Genomic DNA, 14834 nt, shown 5'->3' on the forward strand with positions numbered 1-14834 from the left:
ATACGGAGAGATTTTCCATTCACTGGTTCACTCCACAAGTGGCGCAATGGCCAGAGCTGAGACTATCCCAAGTTAGAAGGCAGGAGCTTCTTCCAGGTGCTCCACATGGGTGCAGGGTCCCAAGGCTCTGGACTGTCCTCAAGTGCTTGTCCAGGCCACAGGCAGGGAGCTGGATGGGAACTGGTGCATCCAGAACAGCATATGGTACCTACATGGGATCCCATCCTGTGCAAGAGAACTTTATCTGCTATGCTACTGGGTTTAGCCACATTTTAATGGTTTTTATAGATTTATTTTCTTAATTTGAAACTCAGAATATAGAGGAAGAGGCAGAGGGATGCAGAGATCTATCCACTGGTTCACCCTTTAAGTGGCCTTAACAGTCAGCGCTGGACCAGGACAAATGGAGGAGCCAGGAGTTTCATTTGTTTCTCCCATGTGGGAGCAGATTGAGACACTTGGGCCATGTTTACTGCTTTTCCAGGGTTATTTGTAGGGAGCTAGATTGGAAGTTAAGTTGATGGGGCTTGGACTGGTGCCCATATTGGATTCCAGTATTGCTAGTTATGATTTTATCTGTCATGCCTCTTTGACAGCTCCAATAACTATTGGTATATAGATATTAGTTACTTCAGGATGTTAATTTCTGAAATCTTATCAGTGCACCTATTTTATACTAAAGCTTATTTTCCATATTTTTAAATATATTCTTTTGTGTCATTTTAAAAATCTGCACTAATCTCTTTGCAGAAACGTAACTTCTTTCAAGAAAATTTCAGTGAACTGTAAAAATAATGTTATTTTCTGGATTCAGGAACACTTCTTTGGATATTAAGTTAACTTAACAAAATGTGTTCCACTTGAAATAGTAAAGATTCATGGTATCTTTTAACATTTTGTAATAAAATATTCAAGCTGTTTAAAATTTTTTGGGAATCAGCATGATCATTACTGCTAGTCTAACTTACTGTTACAGTGATGGTCAGTTATATGATTTTGCATGAAAGATCCAAGACTTAGGTATAATATGAGAATATTTAAAATGCAATCCATCTTTAATAATATTAATTAATATTTAAAACCATGTTGTTCTTTTAGAAGATTCTTCCACAATACTATGAAGGATTTTAGTTATTATTATTAATATTATTTTTCTCTCTTCAATATCTTATCCCTCAGCTAAGAGGCCACACATTTCATTTTTTGTCATATTTTACATAATGAGGCTGCATCATAGCACCTGGAATATGATTAAATCCTTGTGGTTCCAGCCAACTTTCTTTTCTATTTGGAGCTACTATTTTCCTACTTAATTCTGTCACACAATCCAATTTCAAAGTGAGATTGTCATTCAGAGGTGTTTTTTAAATTTCTAATTCCAAAGAACTTTAGGACTCACCTAAAAACCTGATATGTAAAGATGGTGGTCCCTAAAGCATAGCTGGCATGTGATTTGGTCATAGCGAATAACTGTAATTAAAGTTTCCCTGTGGGTAGCAATATGTAGCCTTCAGGACAATTTCTCCATAATGATGAAATGTATCATATATTGTTCAACTGTTTTACATCATCCCAAACTTTCAAAAATACTGTATTCACTTATTATAAATAGAAATGTGTGTCATTTAGGACACATACATCAATTTGCACACGTGTGTCATTTGAGAGACATGTGCCACATGCATCATTTTAGACATGTTTGTCACTTGTGTGATTTTGGACATGTACATCATGTGTTCACATGAATCGCGTGCCTGATTTTGGACAAGTGTGTCACGCGCATCACGTGTGTCATTTTGGACATGTGTGTCATTTTGGACATGTATGACGACCGTGTGCAATATTATGCAGGCGACACGCATGAGGCACATGGCACACTTGTCCAAAATCATGTACGTGATGCACATGTCCAAAATCATGCAAGTGACAAATGTGTCCAAAATGACAAACTTTTCCAAAATCACGCACGTGATGCACTGACATGCATGCCCTTAATGATGCACGTGGCATATTCTTAATGCTCATGAAAGGCATAATTGAGCCAGTTTTCAGTCAAGAGAAATATCTGGATCAAGATCACTTACACAGATGACAGGGACCACTTAAGGAACACTTATTCCCGGTTCTGCCGTAACAGGAACCTGCAATACCAGTGCATCTGAGATTAGAATTCAGTCACTCTGGTGTGCAATGAAATCTAAGGACGCCTTCACTATTGATCTTAATGCTCCACACTGACAGTTTTGTGCTTCAATTTTCTGCCAAATTCTGTTTTAAATGAAGATAATTAGATGCATGTGCAGTGGCTTATCAACTTAACCCCCAGGTTGCAGCAAAAGCACCCCAAATGCTTCCCAACTTGTGTCCTGGCTGCTCCACTTCTGATCCAACGCTCTACTTACAGTTTGGAAAGTCGGCTGAGGCAGGCCAAAGGCCTTGAGCCCATGCACCTGCATAGCTCCTGGCTTTAAACTGGCCCATCTCTGGCCATTTTGCAGCAGACTGAGGAGTGAACCAGTGAAGGGAAAATATCTCTTGCTATCTTTCCTTCTTGATTAACATTGACTTTCAAGTAAAATAAATAAGTCTTTTAAGATGAAAATTAAATGAGGACAAATATATGGAATTGAACAAAACATTCACAAATAAACAAATTTTACAATTCTTTCTATGGCTTGGTGTGTTACAACATAGTGGGTTAAGTTGCTGCCTAACATCCCTATATCTCATATGGGTGTTGGTTTCTACTCTAGTTGCCTGACTACCAATCCAGCGCCCTGCTCATTTGCTGGGAAAAGCAACAGGTCAGGCAGGTGTTTGGGTCTTTGTTACCCACATGTCAAAGCTGGAATAAGTTTGGTGTTCCTGGCTTTGGTCTGGGACAGTTGGACTCTTGTAACATCTGAGGAGCGAATTCATAGCCACGGAGTGAACCAGTAGTGCGTGGTGCTCTGACTCCACCTCTCTCTTTCTCTGTCTCTTTGTCTCTGTTTCTCTCTCCCCTTTCTCTGTCTCTGTCTTTCTCTCTCCTTCTGTCTCTCACTCTTTCTTTGTAGCTCTAAATTTCAAATAAATACATACATCTTACGTAAGTAAACAACAAAAATGTCTCTCTGTTATAAAGCAGCCAAGGTCCTCAGAGGAAATTCAACAACACATGTTTTGTTGTTGTTGTTCAAAAGATTTATTTTTAATTGAAAGACAGATTTTACAGAGACAGAAAGAGAGAGAGGAACGAGAGAGAGGGGTCTTTTCACCTGCTGGTTCACTCCCCAAATGACCACAATGTGTAGGGCTGGGCTGAACTGATACTGGGAAACAGAAATTCTTCCCAGTCTCCCATTGAAACAAACCTTGCTGATTTCCCAGGTGATAAGAAGACAGCTAGATCAGAAATGGACAGCCAGGACACAAATTGGTGCCCTTTGGGATGCTGGCACTAACAGGTGGATTGTTAGCCAGCTATGCCACCATGCAGGACCCTAAAACATGTTTCTTAAAAAGACATTGGAGGGCCCGGCAGCGTGGCCTAGTGGTTAAAGTCCTCGCCTTAAACGTGCCAGGATCCCATATGGGTGCCAGTTCTAATCCTGGCAGCTCCACTTCCCATCCAACTTCCTGATTGTGGCCTGGGAAAGCAGTCGAGGATGGCCCAAAGCCTTGGGACCCTGCACCCGTGTGGGAGACCTGGAAGAAGTTTCTGGCTCCTGACTCCCGGGCACCGGCTGTTGCAGTCACTTGGGGAATGAATCATTGGACGGAAGATCTTCCTTTCTATCTCTCCTCCTCTGTATAACTGACTTTGTACTAAAAATAAATAAATCTTTAAAAAAAGGCATTGCTGGTTCTTATCCTGGCAGCTCCACTTCCTCTCTATCTCTCCTCCTCTCAGTATATCTGACTTTGTAATAAAAATAAAAATAAATCTTTAAAAAAAAAAGGCATTGGAAGGCAAGTATCATATGTTCTCTCTGACATAAAAAAATCTTGTATGCAAATAACAAAACAAACACATAAATAGATAAACAATTATATACATATGTTCTCATGTATGAACTGTATAATAGATACCAGCATACTGAGAAATGGCAATACATTACAATACACAACTGTATTGCTGAATGAAAGGAGGACTCTCAGCAAATCAGTTGAATATACCTTGATAGTAAAAATTGGATTTTCTACCTTTGCCTGTACCTACAATTGTATGATACACTTAAATAGCAGAATGTCAACTGGTTACTAAAGGACGACTACTGTGATTGGAGGAGGGTGGTGGGAGAGAAAAAATGAGGAGGAAAGAATCCCTATACTTATAAAACTATACCATGGCAAATAATAACAATAAAAAATTTACAAAATGCCAGTGGAAAATGCACATGGTTAGGTATCAGGTTGTCCAATTACCATATCCATTACCACACACTGTACACTGAATTCTAACTCCTCAAGAATGGCAAATTCATTGTTATTGTAAGTAATTTTCTTTTATTCTCCATTTTTTTCTGACTGGGTTTTGCCAGTTCTTTCTTACTTATTAACTGTTAAAATCGGATCTTCTGTGTCGAGAGGCATCCACGCACACACACGCATAGATAGATTTTAATCAAGTGAATGAGTGGAAGTGTATCCCTTCTGTGATTCCCTCCCCCAGATGCCTACCACAGTTCTGGTAGGGCTGGGAGGCTGCAGTAAGGTCTAGAAGATCAGCCTGCATCTCCCACATGATTCGGAGTTACTCCAAAATACTGGACCTGCAGCATGCTGCTTCCTCTTACAGTGCATACTAAAAAGAACCCAAAAGCAGGAGTGGCACTGGTGTCAATCTCTTAACCTCTGGGCCAAATGCATGACTGTTTTTTTTATAGCTAACAGAATTTTCTTTTTCCAAGTTTAAATGACCATCTTCTCAATAGTTGCTAGTTTCTTTCATATCTGACATAATTTAGGCTACAATATCTAATTTTATTCATTTATATGAATATTTAAGGGGACATAATTTGAGCTGTTTTTAATTGTGATATCTAATAGTGTGTAATCTCAATGAACAGATGCAGAGGGTTGTTTTTGTGCTTATGCAGTTAAGTGGCATGGCGTCCTTTCTTCCACAGAATTTTGCCTATTTAATTTGCTACTACTCAGCCCTTGTATTCTAGTCTTTTTTGCTTCAATTTAAACATAATCTATTTATAAAATTGCTTTTGATGGACTAGATAGCTTTCAGATTAGCTGATGTTTATTGCAGGTCCTAATTACATCCTAAGCTTCAGTAACTGTTAATTATCAATACTAGAAAACATGTAGCCAGAATTGGCCTCTAGATCTTTGCAAATGTTACTTAGAGTCTGTAATTGGAGGTTGACATTACTGAATAGCATACGAAAAACTATAAAAATAATATTTTTATCTGTTAAACACATGTGCGTCACTTTTGATATTTTTTGTGTCTGTTCATTGCATAAAATTTAACTTCTTCAAGAACACTTTTTATTGTTCTTTTAAAATTGGGGACTTGATTTTGCCACTGCAGCCAATTAGGGAGTGAATCAGCAGGTGGCAGATCTTCCTTTATGTCTCTTTCCTCTGTATATCTGACTTTCCAATAAAAATGAATAAATCTTTAAGAAAAAAATGACAATGAGATATATGCTAAGCTTTCATGGTAATCATACTGAAAATATTCACAGGGTAAAAAAATTAGATGGAAATTTAGAAAATAGTAGTAATTGAAGAATGTGATATGGTTCTAGTATTTCACTTTGTTCTTTTTAAGATCTCTTATGTTAGTCATCCAAATCTTAAAAAAAACTATTTCCTCAGCTTGGATCCCAACCATGAAGACTCCCAGACCTTCACCACAAACTATTTTTTTTTTTTTTTTTTTTAAAGATTTATTCATTTTATTACAGCCAGATATATACAGAGGAGAGACAGAGAGGAAGATCTTCCATCCGATGTTTCACTCCCCAAGTGAGCCGCAACGGGCCGATGCGCGCCGATCCGAAGCCGGGAACCTGGAACCTCTTCCGGGTCTCCCACGCGGGTGCAGGGTCCCAATGCATTGGGCCGTCCTCAACTGCTTTCCCAGGCCACAGGCAGGGAGCTGGATGGGAAGTGGAGCTGCCGGGATTAGAACCGGCGCCCATATGGGATCCCGGGGCTTTCAAGGCGAGGACTTTAGCCGCTAGACCACGCCGCCGGGCCCACCACAAACTATTAATACGAGCAACAAGGACTATATCCCAACTGCCAAGCAGGCCACAGGGAATTGGATGCCCTCGGAGGCCGAGTACTCTGAGGTCACCCACCCCCAACTGGAGCTTCCGCAGGGGATGGAAGAAGTCCAAACACTACCGTGCAGAAATCAACATCATCGGAAAGACAACCAGAAGCCCTGAGCGGTCCGCAGAAACAGAAGAACGATAAACGTCCTTCGGGACTAGGGAGGAGAGCTTTCTCTGGTCCGAGCCTGGCTCCACCTCTGGACCCCCACTCTCCCTCGCAATGACCATCGGGATTGCTCCGAAAACCCCTCATAGCAAACAAACAATCATACAAACTAAAAAAAAAAACCTAAAATAAATAGACAAACAACAGAAAGTAGAGCTTGGAATCTGACAGGAAAGAGCTGGCGTGGATTGGCTCATGCCTCACTGGGTGGGACACAAAGATTAGTCACTCCTCACCATGGTGTTGAGGATTTTCCTGCACACCCCCCCAAAAAAAATGTTCTGCATCTTAATTGACGACAAATGTCTTGTTAGAGTTACAAGCCAGTCTAGATTATCCTAAAATCTGCCAAGATCAGCAAATCATACTTTAACACAACAAATGGCTAAATACTAAAATGAAATAGACATGAGACAGCTGAATGGTACCTTATAGCCATTTTAAGGTATATAGCAGCCGGTCCTGTATATAGACTAAAATTGAAATGTCAATGAGCTAATCATAGGATGTGGTTAAGAACTTGCATTTTTTTTTAACATACTGGTTACTCAAAACCATGTCAATTCCAGAATGTTGCAAATTGCTGTTGATGTTATATTGGGACTCTTAATTGACTTGGATGATATTCTACCAGCTTTAACTTCAGACCAGAAATAGTCTCCCCAAGAAACTGTTCAACCCATCTGGACAATAAGTAGCTGGACTCTATGCTTGGTATGTTTGTAAAGAAAGAATCTTGATTGAATTTGAACTGTAATACTGCAACAAGATGGAGGAATCCACCAGGGGGGAGGGTGTGGGGAGGGGTGAGGGGATTCCCAGAGCCTATGAAACTGTCACATAATGCAAAATAATTAATTAAAAAAACATAAAAAGGATAACAAAGTAATAAAAACTATTTCCTCAAGAATGTATCATGTCTGTATTATGAAAAGATATTTTCTTGAATAATCATAGTTTTCCAAGTATTACATAGAATAAGACATATGCAGTAATGTTTATGTGAGACCACTCTTTTTATTACCTTTATTTATTAGGCTACTACAATTTAATGAGAGCATTAATATGTATATGATCACTTCTTTGTGTCGCATGTGATTCACAATGCAGATAACACTTCATAATTTGCTATGCATAATTTTCAACTTGTGCGAAGTTAGAACACAAAACAATTTTAGTATACAGAATTTCCATTTTTGTTGTTTTATCTTCTAGAATGTTTTAGTCAGATTCATTTAAAATTTTTACCTTGATACTACGAAATTCATTTGTAACGTAGAAACAAAAATTTCCTAATTTCATTAAAAGGGAGTCAATGTGTTGGCATAGTACATAAAGTGCCACTTATAATGCCAGAATTCTATATGGATTTGGTGGATGTATTAGCTGAACCATGTTCCATCCAACTCCTGTTAATGGTTTATAAATTATGGCCCAAATGCTTGTGCCACTGGCACAAATGTGGGTCTAGCATCGGTCATTGTGAGCATCTGGGTAGTGAAAAACTGGATGGAAGATCTTTTCTCCATTTCTTTGTATCCCTCTATCTCTCTGTAACTTTCAAATAGGTAAATAGGTCAATAAATACTTTCACAATGAAATTTTCAACACTTTTAAATGTGTGAAATTTAAAATAAAAGCATTTCACAAGTAGGTTTGGTGTAGGAAAATCCTGAAACTGATGTATATGTAGAAATCTGGGTAGGAAGCAAAGTAACTGGGACACAAATTGGAATCACAGTGTCTGATACAGGTATTCCAAGGTTCAGCTTAACACTCCCTAGCACATCATCCACCCCTGAAGGCTTCCACGTCTTCAAAACTCTGTCCGTTATTAAGACAATCATTGACAACTGTTCTCTCTGATATAAGGCAACATTCATGCAAAATACAAAACAAATTAATATATAGGTAAACAAGTATATAGATATATTCTCATAGATGAACTATATAATAAAGACTAACATACCAGGAATGTGAAGATATGTGATAGTGGGCATCTCTACTCCCAGATAGGAAGCCTCCAGTGAAACAATTAAATATACCCTGACAGAATGATGCTGTATGTTTAACATTGTCTATACCTACAATTCCATGATGTACCTAAATAATATCCTGATTATAGTTTTGGCTAATTAAGACCTCAACCTCACTTGTTCACTGACTATACAGGTGAGTGTGTTTGGTTGCATCCTAGTCTCTCTTCTTTGTCTTTTATGGACTATGCTGGGACTTTCTTAATAAGCAACTCTGAGAGGTAGATGTAGTCCCATGTTGCCTTCCAGCCATATGCGCTCTTCCTGGCCAGCCACTGACCTACAGCCATAAGTGCTGGCCAGCCACTTGACCTGTGGCATATACCTGCCTTGCATATTGCTTCTATATGAAGAATAAGCCAGTCTCTCTCTCTCTCTCATTATTTTACACTCATCTATCTTTCTCCCTTTATTTCTCTCTCCCTACCTTTCTGTTTTTCTTTGTCTATTGCTCTATCCCTGTTGCTGTTTCAAAGAAATAAACAAATCTATTTTTATAAAATGTATATCATAAAGTATTTTAGAAGTTCATAAATGATAAGCAGATAAAGGAGGCAAATTAGAGCAAGATAAAATTATCACCAGGACAAGGTTCTTGAAGCACTTTGAAATGGTGGTGTTTCTTTGAAGACCAGTCCACGTAAGGGGGTCATCCGCACAAGGCACTGAAACCTGGGAATAACTATTTTGTTTGAGAACCAAGCAGATTGCTCGTGTTTGTGAAGTGGAGTGAAGAAAAGTTCAAGAAGATGAGGCCAGAGAGAAATAAACACTCTGTGAGAAATCAGTTGGGAATTTGCCATCTGATGGATGCTTTACAATGAAACAAAAATGTATCACCAATGCAGGTTTCCTGACAAATGCTGGGACATGAGAAAAGAATGCAGTCTTACATATATGCGAACCTTCAGAACATAACACCATTCATAGCTTGAGAAATTATATATTTGATAGTATAAATTTTCACTTTTTTGTTTTATACCAAACATATTGTGAAAACTTTGTACTTTTAATTTTTCTCAGAGCAAAGTTATACATATGGCAACATGCGTGTGCACTCAGTTTTTGCTGTAACTCTGGAAATAACTGAATATTCATCTATTTATGAAATGTAATATGAGTGCATTGATAAGTTGGGAAAATTATGGAGGTCTTGTTTCCTTGTCTTTTCTAGTTTTTAGTGAGGTCCAAATGCATATAGCATGTTTGACAGAGGCATGAGTCATTATTTGAAAATAAGTATTCTAAATTTACTTTAATGCTAAAATTTCTGGTTATTAAATCTGCGTAAGGTGTTAGTGCTTATGGACACTCATTTTCAAGAATTGTGAGCTAATTTACCTAAGAGTCAGTCCTGGTCAACAAATTGAGTGATCTATCTTTGTAACTTTCAGTAGTAATGATAAATGCTCTAATAATAATAATAGGAGCAGTTGTACAAAATGGTAGAGCCAAAATTGCACACAGGAAAACATAGCTTAACTTTAAAGGTTATAAAATATTCTATTTTCTTCTAAGACAATTAACTTAGAATAACTAGACCGTAAATAATAATTAGTTCCTTACAAGTTTCTCTCACTGCAATTTGATCAAGGTTTTTTGCTTAGGCAGTCATAGTTCCATTCCAATAATTCTTTTCTTCAGTTGCAGGAAACAATATAATGTTTATAATGCACAAAACAAAGAAAATCTACATTTTCTATAATACTTCCAACAACTCACTATTATCTAGATAATCAAATAAATTTTTAAAACGTTTTAGCATTTCTTTGAGTATGTTGACAGCAAGCCATTCCTCTCTTCTAAACATATAAACGCACAGTTGTAGTTTAGAAAACAAAGAGGCAATAATGAAAAGGAATAACCAAAGCATTGTGACTTGTGTAATTTTCATTCATGTTCTGCTTGACATGGTTGGTTTTTACCATGGCAACTAAGGTAAGAAAATTCAGTTTTAAGAATAGATTGAGGGTCTGGTGTGATAGCATAGTTGTTAAAGTCCTCACGTTGCACGCGCCAGGATCCCATATGGGCGGATCTTTTCCCAGCGGCTCCACTTCCCATCCAGCTCCCTGCTTGTGGCCTGGGAAAGCAGTGGAGGACGGCCCAAATCCTTGAGACCCTGCACCAACGTGGGAGACCCGGAAGAGCTTCAGATTGGTTCATCTCTAGCCATTGTGGACACTTAGGGAATGAGTGAATGGAGGAAACTTCTTCCTCTTTGTCTTTCCTCCCCTCTGTGCATATGACTTTCCAAAAAAAAATTAAAAATAAATCTTTACAAAATTACTGTAGAATCATTTGTGAAATAAAAAGCAATGTTAAAAACAATTGAATGGTCACAAAATGACACAAAGTACAAGATTTATTCATTAAATCGAAGATAATAAACATAAAAAATCAAATTATTATTTCACATTTAAATATTTTCTAATTAAGAAATCTAAACAAACATATTGGTTATTTCTGCATTGATGAAACATTTAAAGATAAAATAACTGACTTCAAACCAAATTTCTCTATGAAACATTTTCTGTAAATGAATACATAAAATTATAATTACTATTAGAAAATATTATATAATGTTCCTCATGTTAATATTTATTTAATATGTATTGCATTTGCACACATGTTTCATGTGTAGGCAAATACATATAAGAAAGTTGTTGGGCTGCTTTGATATTTTTCAAATAATTGTGACGTGTGAATCGTAATACTAAGTGATTTTATCATTCTGAGTGGTAACATTCTTTTTAATTCATTCTGTTTGTTGCTTTGTGTTTGTTTGCTTTTCTGGGGTTGTGCCAAATTTGGCAGTATAACCTATGTTTTATTGGTAATTAATTAAAGAAGTTTAAGACATTATTTGCAAGTCAGCACAGCATCGAATGTTTATTCACATGTACTTAGTTATTACTATCAAAGAGTAATATTGAATATAAATCTTTTTTCAGCATACACTCGGCAAAAAGAAGCTTAAGGAAATGATCATTCGTGACTCATTTCATGAATTAATGCAGTTTAACATCGCTAGGCATTTCTAACAGTTTGCATAATTGCTAGTGTGAATATATTTCAATTAGCAGTACATTTATCGTCTTCATCTATTTTTAATCATACAAATAGAAAACCTAGGAAAAAATTTTTTTGAGTCTTGTTATTAGAAAAGAAACAATTGTCATTATTTTTACTTTCTATGTATGGTAATTACAGCTGCTCAAGACATTGTTTTCTATTTACTTTGTTGTATGTATCATGTATCAGAATCCTTTATGTAAATGCTTAAGATTTTTTTCAAAATAATTCCACCAGTTCAATAGTAATGAGTTAATTCATTGTTAATAACTGCTGCAGTGGGGACAGGGTGAATACTTGGGTGAGCTAGTGGAGAAGTATGGAATTTCGGGGGGAATTTGTTGGAGAAGATTCAGCCATGGGTGCTTGTTCATTGCTATGAGCTGTGGTGGGCTCCTTTTCTGACACAACCTGAAAGACTGAGGAACTATCATTTTCGATTTTTTTCAGTTTTATGAAACAACTCTCAGATTCTTTGAGAAAAATAATGACAACAATTAGAATAATAAAAAAGAAAGATTAATGTCCCAGAGAAACAGAGAAAACATATAAAAAGACATTTAAAGTAAACGTTACAAGAAAAAGTAATGTTTCAATAGGTAGAAGAATTGTTGTAAAATTCAATTAGAGAGAATGCCAAGATCACATGGCAATTTTCTACTAGCAAGTTTTGTCCATTGCTGAGTGTCACTTAGGCCTATGATACATTGTTTACATTTTCTAGCAATCCTTAGGGTCTGAAAAGATAAAATTTCTGCACTTCTGACTACTTCTCGTTAACAATACGTGGTTTATTCTTTGCCTTTCCTGTTACATGAAAACTGATGCATTAAATTATAATTGTCTTGCAGCCATAGTTTAAGATGTACATTTTAGAATTAAAACTTTCACACCTCCGTATGTATTTAAGTTTCCTTCTATAATATATTATTAATGTGTTTCCTTTTATATGAATGTAAAAGGTTCAATAATCTTATCCTTTTATATTAGTTTTAATGTATTTTCTTAAAAAGGTGTGTATCTGTAGCAGCAATCAATTTGACTTACTTTCTTTGGCCAATGGAGCAACAAATCATTGTTCAGAGAAACAAAAACAAGGATGATAAAGCAAAACTCGGTGAAATATGTTCTGACAAACATAGGCTTCTAGGGATGGATGTAAAGACCTTTAATTGGATAGTAAAGTGAAGTATGTGATAAGGTAGAATGGGACAGTTTGACAGCAGCTGGTTAAATTGTATCCTGTTTGGAGACTTTAACTCCTAAAGAGTGAGAAGTGCTGAGTGGCAATGTGACCATGACACTCATGACTAGCATTTGAGGTAAGTGTCTGGGAATTGTATACATTTGGGATTTCTACCTTTATAATCATAAATTAGGACTTTCTGGTTTGTCTGAGCTCACATTTTAACAGTAAAAATCAATTGAACGGTTCCCAGTGGATGTCCAGGTCGCTGATCTCTGCCCTGAGTAAGAGTCTCATGGTGCCTCTTCAGTAGCTTCCTCTACTTGGCATTGCATGTGCAAATGTGTCACCAACAAAAGGAAGAGCACAAGAGAGCTGTGGCTTAATTATTCTTCAGACATACGCTCATTGTTTTCTCTCTCTCTCTCACACACACAAAGGAAATTTGCAGGAAACTTGTGTAGTTTACAAGTAGTTATTTTAACATGAGTCCTGATTTTCTCCAGAGATGGCATAACAAAATGTGGTAAACTGATTCTGATTAATATTAAATCCTAACTTTAACAAATAAAAATTTCAGTGTAGGCATGTCCCAACTAATCTGAATCATAGTATAAATCAAATTGAATGAAACACTTGTTTTAATTGGAAAGCATTTAGTGCATAGCAATGGGCTATTGGTCGTCATAACTGATATTATTATTCCTTAATATCAGAAATTGCTTTATACTTTTGATGCTATTTTTCCTCTCTCGTTTAATCTTATAATTAGATAAACAAAATCTATTTTGTTTCTAGAAGAACAGTTTCATCTTTAAGAGCACCAAGACTTTATGACACTAATTCTCTGATATTTGCTTTGCTGCTAACATTAAGTCTTCCTTGCTCATAAACTTAAACTTTCAGGCCACAGAAGTAAAGGGATACATTGTAACTCTAATTCAGAAGGTGACAAGGAAGCAAGTGGACTTTATCAAACCATAGAGGAATATGCGAAATAAAAATAGCATTTTTATTAATTATTTTTCTAAAGAAAAGGTCTACCTAATAAAGATAAACCTTTTACAAATGATGCCATAAACAATGGTGTAAACTTTCAGTTAAAAGGCAGAGTTGTAGAGAGAGAAGGAAAAGACAGAGAACGATAGAGACAGCTTTCATTTGAAAAGTTCGCTACCCCAAGGAATGGAATGGCAGAAGTGGGGTGGGTGCAAAGCCAGGATCCAGGAGCTTCTTCTCCATTGGCTTCATGTATGGGTGAGGGGCCCAAAGTAGTTGGGCCATCTTCTGCAACTGTCCCAGCCCATTAGCAGTGAGCTAAATTAAAGGGGTGGTGGCCAGTACTCGAACCAGTGCCCATAGGACTTGCTTGTTGTGCAGGCAGAGGCTCAGCTTGCTGTGCAGTGACACCTGTTTAAAGATACTGATTCAATAGAGATGACGTATATCTCAACAGGTCAGAAATATATTGATTTTTAAAATCAAAAATTTGTAAGGAATACTTTGGACTATTGACTTACGCGGGGGGAATGTAAGGTTTGATTTTAAAAATGTTAGAATTTAAAATAAAATTTTATTTTGAATAAAAACAAGGATGCTAATTTAAAATTGATACATTTTTTTATTTTACCCCCTATAATGATAATGAATATTTGGACACGGGTTAAAGAATTTTGCGTGATACTGAGAAATGATTGAAACAGCAGGTTTTTTTTTTCTTTTGTGTGTTTTGGTGAACTTTTATCATAGGTTATTGCTTATAAATCATTTATGTTACCTGAACAGACATTTAGCATGTCATATTTCCATAAGTGCTATGAAATATATTCCATAAATATCTGTATATATGTGTGTGTGCACGTGATGGACTTCCTACATTAGATTTTCCTATTTTAAATATAGCTCCTATTCTGTCAATATTAATGTAGTATTTATGTTATTTATACTCAGCCTTAGGTATTTACGACTCACAATAGATTTACTTGATAGCACAAGTTTTCCAATTTTCAGTTTTCTCATTTTCAACTATTACACTTAATCTCTTAATTTGAAATGGTTAAAAATTCTAAAGTACATCAAATTCAAAA

The sequence above is a fragment of the Ochotona princeps genome, chromosome 12 (genome assembly GCF_030435755.1).
Source record: "Ochotona princeps isolate mOchPri1 chromosome 12, mOchPri1.hap1, whole genome shotgun sequence".
In the NCBI taxonomy this organism is placed as follows: domain Eukaryota; kingdom Metazoa; phylum Chordata; class Mammalia; order Lagomorpha; family Ochotonidae; genus Ochotona; species Ochotona princeps.